Source organism: Dendropsophus ebraccatus, chromosome 12 (assembly GCF_027789765.1).
Source record: "Dendropsophus ebraccatus isolate aDenEbr1 chromosome 12, aDenEbr1.pat, whole genome shotgun sequence".
Taxonomy (NCBI): Eukaryota; Metazoa; Chordata; class Amphibia; order Anura; family Hylidae; genus Dendropsophus; species Dendropsophus ebraccatus.
In genome coordinates this window covers 61,435,277-61,449,807 of record NC_091465.1, presented here as the reverse complement: position 1 = coordinate 61,449,807, position 14,531 = coordinate 61,435,277, and the positions used below count along the sequence as shown (strand labels likewise).

The window sequence follows — 14,531 nt, the reverse complement described above, 5'->3', positions numbered from 1 at the left end:
TTCTAAACAGGGCGACGTGCATGAACCTCATTTGCACACAGGGGAGGTATTATTTATTTGACTGCGATGTTAATGTCGCAATCCCTGTGATGCTGCTGGCTTTCCCAGTTGTTTGCTGCACATCACCCATTTCCAATAATTACGGTGTTAATAAGATTATTAGGAAAGATATATTGGAAAAGAGAAAAAAAAAAGCCTCGTGGTAGGGGGTGACTTCCTGTTATCATTTCAGCTTCTGTTTGTAATGACATTTGCGCTGCAGGGAAAGAGAATAAAAAAGAGATAGAGCATTACAAGTCCACCCCTTTACCAACATCACCCTCAGCACTTCCAGGAATACTCAGAGAGGGAGGGCTGAGTGGGGACTCAAGGAGGAGGGACTCAGCCAGGCATCAGCCAAGCAAACACAACCCAAACCTTACTCTGACAAATAGCATGCCTGCGACGGAGAAAAAACACACACACCATGAAAAAACAACCCCCTCCCCTTCAAAAAGTAAAGCTTTGAATGTGGTGGAGTCTGACTCCAATGGGAAAATTGCATGAAGAATGCAGAACCAAGAAGACTTTTGCAGACAAGCACATACCCCCCTCCAGCATTATTTATGGATTAATATTTGCATTCACCTCCATTAAAATCCTAAGAACCTATCCTTCTATCCATGCTTTTGGCTATACATAACTATGTATTAGCCTGCTATTTACCACCATGCATCATGTTACCTCTGATTTTCCAGGTAGTCGATGCAAGTTGCATACAAGCAACCTAGGGGGGACGCAATGCAACAAGGTAAGGTGCATTTATTTTACGTTTCTATTGAGCTATTCATAGCCCCCCTTCCTGCACCCTGTAATATGCATGCACATGTATATGGTAAAAGTTTACCTATCCTCACAGCTCACTTTGTATAGAGGTTTACAGTATGTCAGCTGACTTCTGTGTCACGGCATTAAGCATACATATATGCAAATCTTATTCTTGTTATTCCTGATAATCGACCCTTTTCATATCCCACATCCTCGTCCATTCCGGGAACAAACCTTGTAAGGTTGCATAAATATTTATAATCTTATTCATGAATATTAAGTTGTAAAGGATGATATTGATTGCAGCCCAGCAGCCTGTTCTCTCCGCACAAGGATCTGGTACTCAGAGGCATTGCATAAACAGAATACATTACTGCCTTTACCGTAATTAAAACGCAACGCCATAATCTAATCATAAATCAATTGCACTTAGTCTCTTACGTCTGCAAATGAATTGCATATCAGATGAACGATATATTGCGTTTATGGGGTAATGCAAATATATAGGCTTTTATCGCAGTGGCTATTCTGTTACCGATCATTTTATACTGTATATTACAACACACTACATGCGGCAGCATTGAATTTCTGCGTCAGTTATTTGCCATTCATATTGATAATTAGCTGTGCCACATGACAAGCTGATCGCTGCTACACTGACAGACTCAGCACTGCTACATCTGTCCTTATACATAAGCATAACACTTGCTGAAGAGTGAAATGACTGTGTAGTATAATAATCAATACATCGGTGGGAATTTGCAGCTCTCTTCAGTCACAGTTCACCCACAGAGCTGACATTCTAATAGCCGCTTCTCTGTATTACAGATAATGATAATATGGTTCTTGCATTACAGTGTGGTTCCATTTAATAAAAAGTTCTTTGGGATATTTATGGCTTTTGAGACTTCACACCATAATATATTATGCAATTTAGCGATTGTAATGTTATGTCTTAGGACATCCGTTATAAACTAGCAGAGGTAGTCTGGCATGTCTCCAGCATGGTACCAGGTGGTAATTCTTTCTTGCTCTATTGAGATGAATGGAAAGTTTGGGAATGCGCACTGAGGATTAGACACCAGGCTGCAAACTACTTACTAGAGGCTTAAAATAGATGCTTGGACTGTATTCCACACAATGTTACTGAGTCCCAAGAGACTTCCCACACTTTCCTTTTGTTACAAGTTGTACAATACAGAAATACCAGGCACATATGAGGAGCCTATGACAATAAAGTGGAAAATGTCACTGTGGCTGCATAACAATAGGTAGCAGTGAGACAGGATGGATCCATAGGGATCGATGTACCTGTCACTCACCCTTAAACTCAAACAATCCCTCTAAGAACCAGTCACAGGTTGTATTTAAAGGGGGCTCATAGATCAGACGTGAAAGCCCTCAAAGTCAGAATAGAAGGGGTGACATTGCTGATCTCCGCAATATGGAAGTCTGGACCCTTGTACTTACGGGAGATGTAGCTGCACATGCTGACATCTACTCTTGTCAAAGGATGTGCACCCATAAATTTTGATCATATTCATTTTGACGGGGAGGTGACTGCGCATGGGCAGAACACTGGGGATGAGAGAGTTTATAGGTTTATATAACCTCAAAGGAAAGTGGAGCAACGTCAATGAAATGGAATTTGCAAAGCAAAGATCCCAGATACTGTGTAGATCAGTCAGGTCCTAGCTTCTAGACCCATAAAGACATGACTAAATATATTTTTATAGGAAACCCATGAAGATAGAAATATACCAGTACAATGCTTTAGGTGCAAAAGAACATCACCAATAACACATACATTCATTCATATGTTACACATTGTCATCATTAAAGGGAATTCCCACATTTTTCATGTATGACATATTTACACTGATTTCAATGGACCGCTGTTCTCCCGATGACACATCCTATTAATATGCAATAAATGGCCAAGATATAAGAACCATTTTAGGCCATGTGTGGGTCATTTAAGGTCATTTAAGTTACGTATTATCTAGGAATTACTATTTCATAAATCAAATACCGTTCTTAGAAAGAATGATGTAGATCATCTGCAGTGGACATTGGGACTGCAACGTTGGTATCAACAATATAGTGATGCTTCCAGTCCAATTTAACCATGTCCCACATCAAACAAGAGAGTATTAAGAGAGTGTTGCCCACCATAAGAGGGTTGGGAATTCATGATTTGATCCACTTTCACAGCTCAGGAAACACTGTGTTAAGCCCCTTTTACACAGGGCGATGTTGAGGAGCAAACGAGCACTGTCAGCATACAAGCCGCTATTGCACACGTTGGCAACAAGCGGGTGAGAGTCAGGAGGGCCGTGGGGAGCTGTGGATGGGGGCTGCCCAGGTGATCGAAAGATCGTCTGGACAGCCCATAGAAGATAGCGGCTGTCTACTGCCGCCACTCCTATTCAACGGAGCAGATCATTGCTATTCTGGTCGTTTGTTTTTCAACATGTTGACGGACAAACGACAGCAACAATCAGCCAACATCATTCATGTCGGCCAATCATTGTCTTCTATTACACAAGACGAATACCGCTGATAATCGTTTCGTATAATAGGGCCTTAAGAGATGTACAACATCTCACATATCAGCTAGAGATCTTCAGAAAGGTTAGTACACATAGAGGGACATTTACTATTGTTTCGTCCCTGGCATACACCATAGAGCAGGCGCAGATTTGCCCCTTCTCCCTGGCGTATGACTGCCCTATCCCCTGCTTGTCTGATAGGGCCTCTTCCCGCGCCTGATTTACCATGATTTAGAGGTGTTAATCTTGGCAGAAATCTATGCCTGCTCAAGAGCAGGTTTAGATTTCTGCGCCCACCGCTCAACAGGCGCAAGTCAGACCAGAATGGCTAAGAGGCATGCGGATCTTAGTGAATCCGGTGGGGGAATTGGAGGCAGGGCCTAATTTAAGCGTACAAGTACACCGGTCTTCTTAAATGCCCTCCTTAGAGTTAAGGATATATCTACCAATATTGCCCAAAGATGACTTACAACCTTCAACATGACAAAGGGAGTCTACTACAAATCGTACTGTGAGACCATAACCCTATAAAATTACGCATATAATGTGGCTGTTTGCAGTTGTTGGTCTAACGCATTGATTTATGACATTTGCCGCCATTCATTGGATCACACTTGCACATCTTCCGTTCTGGAAGGATTAATACGCCCCCACCTTCCAGAGGGTATAATGCATAATTTCCAGCCCATCGTTTCCAAGTCGACGGCCTTTTTACTGTATGGAAAACATTGACATTTCTCCTAGTTATTTCCGAATAACTAGCGAATGGTCGAGTCAGAAGGTTACACTTTAATCAGGTCTGGAGACTTCCCAGTGTCCTGGACGCCAAATCTCTTAGATGTTTCTTTTTCTTCCTGACTAATTTTATGACAGTGTCTCTCTCCTTTACTTCCATTGACTGTAACAGCATATAAAGTCCCGCTGATTGTTGGCCTTTCTTTGAGGAGCATTCAAGGTCCATAAAAGCTCAATTACCTTTTTTTTTATAGGCAAGTTGCTTTTTTGTACATTTCCTGATTCTTTGGGCACAAGTCTATTGGAAAGCAAAAAAACCTGCATACAGTGCAACGAATAGGATTGGCCTCAGGATATCATTTTTGTATATTTTTTTTTTGTATAGGACTGATTTTTTTTAAGGGGGAGGGGCTGTTTTTGTTTTTTAATGGATTCTTTGGCCTCATATTATTTTTTCTCAAGTAAGTACATGTAGGCACATAGCATATGTAAGGTTTAGTCTTACTAATATAAGCTCTGTCTGGGATTTACGGTGCAGGTGGATGGGATAGAGGACTTTTTATATGCATTCCTCATATATACAGGCATTTGTCCTCAATAAGATTGGTAGCCTACAGCTATAGAGAGATTTAGGTATATCACTTCCAAAAAGCCATCTACATTCATAGAAGCAATCCTGACTAGAGTTATAGCCCCCACAATCAGCAATCTAGACTCAATTTTAACATTGTGCATATGAGAAACTGTGCTTAAAGTGACTCTGTACCCACAATCTCCCCCCCCCCCAAACCGCTTGTACCTTTGGATAGCAGCTTTTACTCCAAGATCTGTCCTGGGTTCCGTTCGGCAGGTGATGCAGTTATTGTCCTAAAAAACAACTTTTAAACTTGCAGCCCTGTGCCCAACGGCTGTGGCCTAGATTGTGTATGCATTAGGCTGGCACACCCTCTCCGTCCCTCCTCCCCACCCTCTGCAACATTAGGAATGCCCCTAGAACATTTTCTGCAATCTGAACATTGCACAGGTGCCTTAACGATCCAGCCCATGTTCAGTATTCACACAGCTGAGGAATAGGAGACAATCTGCCTGGAGCATTCCTAATGATGAGGAGGGTGGGGAGGAGGGACAAAGAGGGTGTGCCAGCCTAATACATACACAATCTAGGCCACGGCCGTTGGGCACGGGCTGCCAGTTTAAAAGTTGTTTTTTAGGGCAATAACGGATGGACCCCAGGACAGATCTTGGATTAAAAGCAGCTAACGATTGACCAAACACCTGATACCTTACCCCTCCTCCCGCTACTGGTCTTCTCTCCTTTGCTCCGCAGCTTCCCAGTCCCGGCGGTTGCAGCACCTGAGCGTCCTGTCAGCTGACAGGCCACTCAGCCATTCACCGGCCGCAGTGGTCTCAGCCTGTGATTGGCTGAGCGGTTGATCAGCTGACGCTCAGATGCTGCTGCCGCCAGGACTGGGTAGCTGCGGAGCACAGGAGAGAAGACCGGGAGCGGGGAGAGGTAAGGTATCAAGTGTTTGGGCAAGGGCTGCATAAACATCGCTAACGATGTCCATGCAGCCCTTACTGCCCGATTATCGGGCCAGCTAATAGGTCCGGTAAACTAAAATGATCATGCCATAGTTGACCCATGAAATAGTACCCTTAGAGGTAGTTCTCCCATTTGAGCCCCGGTGTGTTAAAGGCTCAAAGGTCTATGAACTACACATATTTTACACTGGAGTCCAAGAATTTCAAGGTACCCTTTTGTTTTGATGTAAAACAGTAAAATTATCTATGAACAATACATGGGTTCCTAATGGTCCACAGGCCTATATCTTTTTTTGGACCCATAGAAGAAACAGTAAGTACAACTAGTATTGTAGACTCTTTGTGCTAAATTGGGGAAATACAGTTTCACAATAGGAAACTCTCTGGTTTACTAATCAGTGAATCTCTTTAATAATATCCACAAACATGAATGTAACTAGCAGAATCATTCTCTTCATATAATGCATGGAAATAAATTCACTAATCAAATTTAGTTCCGTTCTATATTAAAGGAGTAGACCAGCCAAAGCCATTTTTAGCAAGGGCTGGGCAAAATAAGAGAAATAACATGCTCTTACCTTCTCTGCTCCAGCTCTGGTGGCCGCATACCGACGCTTCGGTCCCTGGGTCCTCCGACCGTATCCTGGTCTGAGCTGGGACCTGGGTTGGGATCCGTGAGGTCCGCTCAGCCAGTCAGCAGCAATAGTGGGGTCCCACCTTGGGTGATGACTGGCCGAGTGACACATCATGACATCCCCTCTCAACGGAAATGGCCGGGGACCCAGGAACCGGAGCATCGGTATGTGGCCACCAGAGCTGGAGCGGGAAAGGTAAGAGCATGTCATTTCTTTTATCCTCATCACCCCCCCCCCACACACACACACACACCCCAGTACTTGCTTAAAAATGTTATTTCTTTCTCCCCTTCCCCAGCACTTGCTCAAAAAATGGGCCTGGCCGGACTTCTCTATTAATATTAGGTAATAATTTTTCTATTTGGAGTACGAAAGCAGACACAGACAGTCTAGTTTCTGTAAAATGGCATTGTACATGATTGGAGAATAGATAAATGACCACTGTATATAATTGTTTTAAACAGTGTAGTTATTAGGCCACCCCCTCAGATGTCTAACAAAGTAACCCTAAATGTACTAATCTTTCTGGTTACTCTAGTCCCCCTATTCTTTTTATCACACTGGTTGCTCACTTCTGACCCTGCTCAATCTTTGTTGTGTATGGGTATACAGCTATATACAATATTGCTGTCTGACTACTGATTTGTAAGAGATATGACTGTGTCTCCATCATGTGCCGCTATGCCTCTTTTGATTCACCTTATCGTGTTTGCCTTGGCAGCAGCTACCTGACACTGGTTGCTGCAGTTAAGTTTACCGTCAACTTCAAATCCTTAGTCCTTTTCTATGTCAGTGTCACCCAGTGTTTCCCCATTTCATAAGTAATCTTGGCATGGATTTCCCCCTCCCATTCTCATAATCTTATGTTTATCAGTGCTAACGTCATCTGCCACTTGTCAGCCCAAGCCTCCAGCTTATCCATATACAGTCACAGCATATACAATGCCCTTTTTGTGTTAACCCTCCACAGGGCCATTAATAAGTATATTAAAGAGACCCCTGCATTACCTCACTAGTATCTGGGTCCCAACTGGTAAGAGACTTGGGAACGCCTCTTTGACACCTTGCATTGGAAAATAAAAGCAGTTTCTATGTTCTGGAAGCACAGCTGAATATTTGAATGGTACCATGTGTCTTCTTGACCTGCCAGCATTTTGGAATGTGAATTGCAGCTGAAAGATTCACTTCAAAGGTTTAAGAGACTAAAAAAAAAATTTGGCTACCATATTTTGAAAACAGCACCACTCTTGTTGTTTGGTTGTGTTTGGTATTACAGTATCCGCTTCTGAAGCCAGGAGATTCCCTTATGCACAAACAAGACCTCAGATGTTGCTTGAAGTGTATTGGTCACAATGATCTGCTTCCAGCTCCGCGGCGAGATCCTCTGTTAATCCAGCAGTTCGGGTCTCCATAGATAGGGAGACTTAGATAGACCATAGTAGCCATTAGTCACGCTCATTATGGTCATTATGGTATCTATAGTATCTATGGAGACCTGAACTTCTAGATTGACAGATGATCTCACTGCTGATCCAGAGGCAGCCCATTGTAACAGGTACAGTTCAAAAATCACAAGCAGTTAACACTAGACCAGTATTGTTCCTAAAGGAGGTTCCCAGTATGACTAAAAAACGCTTGCATGCAAAAAGAAAAATCTGTCCCTGGGAAGTGCTTATTATCTTCCTCTGACGCAAACCTATTGTCAGCTAATCTTTAGGAAGATGAATATTTATAGCTAGCTTTACAGTAAGAAGTTTCATTGTACATTGTATTTAAGTTTCTACCTGTTTACTTAAAGTCAGTTCAACGAAAAGACATTCCTATCTGAAAACACTGTAGAAGTTCAAATATACCTGTAATAAGTACCTGTATAAAGTCCTGATTTTGGTGTCTTTCATGGCTATACATTTAGCATTATTTGTGTTCCAGACCTCATTGGTTTTGATTATTGTGTTTTATTTCTTTGAGGCCAGAGATAAAGTTTTAGAGGCCAATATATAGCCAGTAGAGACTGAAGCCCATGACTTGGTTGGCTACCATCTATGAGGATCCCTCCATGAATTTTACTATCTGATTTTATTAGATTGACAGTTCAAAAAAGTTAACCTATAAAAAATTAGATTAGAGAGGTTCTACATATCTGAAGTGATGAGGTTCTCATTCCAGTTTGTAAATGATGATAAACTAGTACAATGACATCATGAGTTTTGATCAGTCAGGTCTAGGTTCTGAGACCACCACTGATTGGTAGAACAAACAAGAAGAAGCAAGTGCTTGAGCGCTTCACTCTCTGGCTCACAGCAATCTACATGTAGAGGAGCTGGGTGGAGATTTCTGCAACCTGGAGAGTAAAGCACTTCAAGGCTTACTCTGACATCAAGTAAAAAAAAAACATCCTGCAGCATTTATTCATAACATTGTTTACCTGTCTGCCCAGTTCTAAAACCACCAAAAATCTATTGGTTTTTGGGTCTTAGTTCTGTATTTCATGGTTGTGCTTCCTGGTTGAGCGGATGGTTAATACTTCAATTTAAACAGCTCTCCATCACAGTCCTCCAACCCTGTCGACACCCCTCCCACAGCAGTGCAGCTAGTTTCCAGCCCAAAGCTGTTGTAGAACATCTAATTTTACTACAGACTATGCGCCAGTGAAGTTGCAGCACCTGCTGCTTTCATTCTCTGTCTGCTCTTTTGCAATACACATCTTCTATCTTTCATTTTCCTGTCAGGGGCGAAGCATGCAAATACTTTTAGTGATTATTCTATATTAGTTATACAAGTATTTTGGGGTGATTGAAGTTTTATTTAAATGCAATTTTCTGAGAGCAGAGTAGTCTTTAAGGGTTCCACTCTTCCCACTCATTTTATAAACTTCAATTATAAATGCTATATTTAAAATAAATCCCGCCCCAACTTTCATAGACTTTAAACATAAAAAGGGAAGAAAGAAACTTCCTATAATTTGTCAATGAGTGTTTCGATAAGAACAGGATGTTGAATTTCAACAGTGCTATCAAAATGGGGAAACAGTCAAATTTGTTTAAAAAAAAAAGTAGATCATAGGAACAAATATATATATATTTATTTATTTTTTACTTCTCTCTTACAAGTTAAATGTGCAAAATAATATTCCTGGGCAATTTATTAGATTAATTTATATTTGCCTCAACAAGTTAAAAAGTAGTTCAAACAGTCGTAGGCTCCAAGTCCTTTTATTTCCATATGGAGTTGCCAAAAGTCCTATAAACTTGCATTGTATTGGTAAAATGGACTCAGCACTTAACATAGTAACATAGTAAACAAGGTTGAAAGAAGACAAGACTGTGTTAATCCAGGGGAAGGGAAAAACCCTCACAAGGCAGACGACAACTGCCCCATCACAGGGAGAAAATTCCCTCTTAAACCCCAACGGCAACCAAAACAATCCCTAGATTAACGTATCACCGAAAAATCTAATGCCCATAACTTGCAATATTATATTTTTAAAGAAAAACATCCAGGCCACCCTTGAACTTATTTAATAAATTGGCCATGACAACATCATGTGGCAGAGAATACCGCTCGTACAGTAAAAAACCTGCGTCAATGCTGATGGTGAAATCTTCTTTCCTCTAGACGTAGAGGATGCCCCCTTGTCATGGTTACAGACCTAGGAGAAAAAAGACCACTACAAAGATCTCTGTACTGTCCATTCATATATTTGTACATTGTAATCAGATCGCCCCTTAGACATCTTTTTTCTAGCGTAAATAACCCCAAGCTTGATAACCTGTCCTGGTACTGTAACCCACCCATTCCCTTAATTACCTTTGTTGCCCTCCTCTGAACCCGCTGTGTCCTTCTTATATACCGGTGCCCAAAACTGTACATTCCATATGTATTCCATATGTGGTCTGACCAGTGATTTATAAAGAGGCAAAACTATGTTCTCATCTTTAGCCTCTTTTGATGCATCCCATTATTTTATTAGCTTTGGCAGCTGCTGCCTGGCACTGATCACTAAAGTTGAGTTTGCTGTCCACCAATACCCCCAAGTCCTTTTCGGAATTAGTTTTACCCAGTGTTTTATTTTTTAGAACATACCTGTACTTATTATGTCTACAGCCCAAATGCATAACCTTAAATTTATCCACGTTAAACTTCATTTGCCATTTCACCGCCCAAGCCTCCAGCTTCTCCAAATCCCTCTGTAATATAATATTATCCTCCTTTGTGGTGATTACTTTACCCAGTTTAGTATCATCTGCAAAAATGGAGATTCTACTGTGTAGCCCCTCTACAAGATCATTAATAAAAATATTAAAAAGAAGTGGACCCAACACTGACCCCTGTGGTACCCCACTAGTAACTTAAACCCAATCAGAATATGTTCCATTAATGACTACCCTCTGTTTTCTATCACACAACCAGTTACTTATCCATTTGCATTAGTTTTCCCCTAGTCCCAGCATCCTCATTTTGTAGACCAACCTTTCATGCGGCACAGTATCAAATGCCTTTGAAAAGTCCAGATACACTTGGAGACATGCAACATATTAAATCTCAATTCTTCTTCAGCAGCACTACACATTGTCATTCCTGATGCCATGGCTATTGCTATTAGCCTTGGGCATCAAAGTATCATTGGGGACCATTAAAGTCAGTTAAAGGGGTTGTCCGGCGATAAAAAATTATTCACAGAATAACACACATTACAAAGTTATACAACTTTGTAATGTATGTTATGTCTGTGAATGGCCCCCTTCCCCGTGTCCCACCACCCCCACCCGTGTACCCGGAAGTGTGGTGCGCTATACATTACCTGTCACGTGCCGACCACGGTCTCCGATCCTCAGCAGTGACGTCTTCTTCGGGAGGCCAGCGGATCTTCCCGAGTGCCGGCCGCCCTCTGCAGCGTCATCCGAAGCTCAGCCGCGATTGGCTGAGCATAACTGTGCTCAGCCAATCGCGGCTGAGCGGCTGATGACGCGGCCACGTCATCAGCTGCTCAGCCGCGATTGGCTGAGCAAAGTTATGCTCAGCCAATCGCGGCTGAGCTTCGGATGACGCTGCAGAGGGTGGCCGGCACTCGGGAAGATCCGCCGGCCTCCCGAAGAAGACGTCACTGCTGAGGATCGGAGACCGTGGACGACACGAGATGCGGTGAGTATAATGCACCACACTTCCGGGTCTAGCGTGGGTGGGGGGAAACACGGGGAAGGGGGCCATTCACAGACATAACATACATTACAAAGTTGTATAACTTTGTAATGTGTGTTATTCTGTGAATAATTTTTTATCGCCGGACAACCCCTTTAAGGATTTTAAACTTCCTCGATACTATACTATTCAGTGTTGGACTGGCTGATCAGAGTACTAAAGCATCCTCCAGCAAGCCAAAGCTATGACACAATAGTATGCGATTAATACAGGACCTTAACAGGCTAGCAGAAGTCAACCCAATTTGGAAATTATTTTGAAACTGGTCACTAAATATAGCATAATAAACCCTAGATTTGCAATAATGTGGACTTTGTTGGTTTAACCCTTAGACGACCCAGGGCGTATAGTTACGCCATGGAAGTCTGTCCCCAGACGACCTAGGGCGTAACCGTACGCCCTGGGTGTTTCTCCCGCTATGAAGCGTGCTCCGGAGCGGAGCGCGCTTCATAGTAGGTGGGGGCCGGCTGCAATCAGCAGCCGGGACCTCACCGGTAATGACACGCTGCAGCGATCGCGCTACCGCGTGTCATTAACTCCTTAAACGCCGCAGCGTTTAAGTGTAAGTGACAGGGGGAGTCCCCTGTCACTTACCGATCGGGACACAGACACACTGCGGGGGTCCCGATCGGTAAAACAGACCGCCGGAGGTCTCTCACCTGCCTCCGTGCGGTCCGATCGGCGATCTGCTGCATCTGCAGGCTCAATGAGCAGAGCGCCGATAACACTGATCAATGCTATGCCTATGGCATAGCAATGATCAGTGTAAAAATCAAACTAATGTATGTACAAGTCCCCCAAAGGGACTTCAAATGTGTAAAAAAAAAAAGTTAAAAACACTAACACACTACCCCAAAACCCCTCCCCCAATAAAAGTTGAAATCACCCCCCTTTCCCATTATATAAATAAAACATATAAAAATAAATAAATAGATAAACATATAATATACCGTAGCGAGCGTAATTGTCCAATCTATTAAAATATAACAAGCGTCATTGCGAACGGTAAACGGCGTAGACGAAAAGAGGGGAAAAAGTGTGCGGATTACCGATTTTATGTTACATTATATATTTAAAAAAATTAATAAAAAGTGATCAAAACGTCCGATCTTCACAAATATGGTATTAATAAAAACTAGAGATCATGGCAGAAACAATTACACCCCATACAGCCCTGTAGGTGAAAAAATAAAACAGTTATAAGCATCACAATAGGCCCATTTTATTTATAATTAATTGCCAAAAAAAAGGATTTCATAAAAAAAAATATATAACATTAGAGAATCTGCGTAAACCTGTATATGGTTGTGTTCGGACTGACCTATAGAATAATTGTATAATGTTGCTTTTACCATATAGTGCATTACGTAGACACAGGAACCCCCCAAACGTTACTATATTGCATTCTTTTTTACGATTTCACCAATTTATATCTTCATAAATAATATATTTGGGATTCCGTCATACATGTGATGGTAAAATGAAAGACGCTATTACAAAGTACAACTATTCCTGTAAAAAACAAGCACTTACATGGCTTGTAGATAGAAAACTGAGAGTGCTGGAGCTCTTAGAAGGGGAGGAGGGAAAAACGAAAACACTAAGATCAAAATTTGCGCGGTCCACTGGGTCATTTTGGGCCTGGTCCTCAAAGGGTTAAAAGAACTTCAATGCAATTTAGGCTGTGGTCAATAGCATGTGTGGCATCGAAAGTTACAGAAGGAGAGAGTACTTTCCGTCCACCCATTGGCCTAAGGTCTCTAGGTCTGCCATAAGCAGCAGCCTAATAGGACATGTCAGAAGCATGTAACACTGACAAACAATGTTATGTATTTCAAAGTATTGTAGAAGTAGCCAAACAGTTGCAGCTTCAAGTTACACAAGCTTCAAGTAAGACAAAAAAGTGAAGTTAAAATAAAGGTCTAGTTTTAAAAATTTTAAAGAATTAAACCTTTTTTATGAACACATCATTATGTCAGAGCTTTTGGACCTTCATAGGATCTTAGGGTTTCACTAAGCGGATCATCCTTTTGCCCTTCCTGATGAGATAAGATAGACATTGAGGAATTTTTGTAAGACTGCCATAAGCTTATCATCACATGACCCTTCTAACAAAAACAAACCCACTCAGCCAGTCAGTGACTGCAGATGTGTCCCACCTTAGTCACGGACTGCCAAACGGCATTTGTGAGCCGGGTTTTGACATCACAGGACTGAAAACTTCAGGAGGCTGGTGAGAGACCGTTAGTGGAGGCACTGCACTGTGCGGACATGGGGACAGGTAAGTATAGCTTCTTTGTTATGCCCACCCTGGATTTTTAGCTTTCACCAAGGTTTTCCTTTAACCCCTTAAGGACTGGGCCAATTTCGTTTTTTGAGTTTTCGTTTTTTCCTCCTTGTGCTTAAAAGTCCATAGCACATGCAATTTTTCACCTAGAAACCCACATGAGCCCTTATTTTTTGCGCCACTAATTGTACTTCACAATGGCAGGCTGAATTTTTGTCATAAAGTACACTGCAAAACCAAAAATTAAATAAAATAAAAATAAAATAAAAAAAATGAAATAAAAATTAAAAAAAAGCATTTTGTTTATTTGGGGGGTATTTGTTTTTACTCCATTCGCCCTGGGGTAAAAATGACTTGCTATATATGTTCCTTAAGTCGTTATGATTAAAACGATATATAACATGTATAACTTATATTGTATCTGATGGCTTGTAAAAAATTCAAACCATTGTTAACAAATATATGTTCCTTAAAATCGCTCCATTCCCATGCTTATAGCGCTTTTATCCTTTGGTCTATGGGGCGATACCAAACATGTTTATTTATTTATTTATTGTTATTTATAACATGGGAAAAGAGGATGATTCAAACTATATTATTAGGGGAGGGGGCTTTTTATTAATAACAACACTTTTTTTTTTTTACACTTATACTAGAAGCCCCCCTGGGGGACTTCTAGTATAACACAAAGATCTCTCATTGAGATATATGCTGCATAGATATGCAGCATAGATCGATGAGATAGGCACTCGATTGCTGCAGCCGGAAGCAACC

General features: G+C 41.6%; 1 protein-coding gene across 2 annotated transcripts in view; it reads left to right on the top strand.

Moving 5' to 3' along the window:
- LOC138769208 (suppressor of cytokine signaling 3-like) overlaps positions 1-14,531 on the top strand; it is a 106,670-nt gene that overhangs the window by 70,288 nt on the left and 21,851 nt on the right. Inside the window, exon 2 of one of the 2 annotated variants that reach the window (XM_069947507.1) lies at positions 738-790. The exons of the other annotated variant lie outside the window; for it this stretch is intronic. The gene's annotated coding sequence lies outside the window, so the exon portion shown is untranslated. The remainder of the gene's footprint in view (positions 1-737; positions 791-14,531) is intronic. 2 annotated transcript variants of the gene reach the window in all.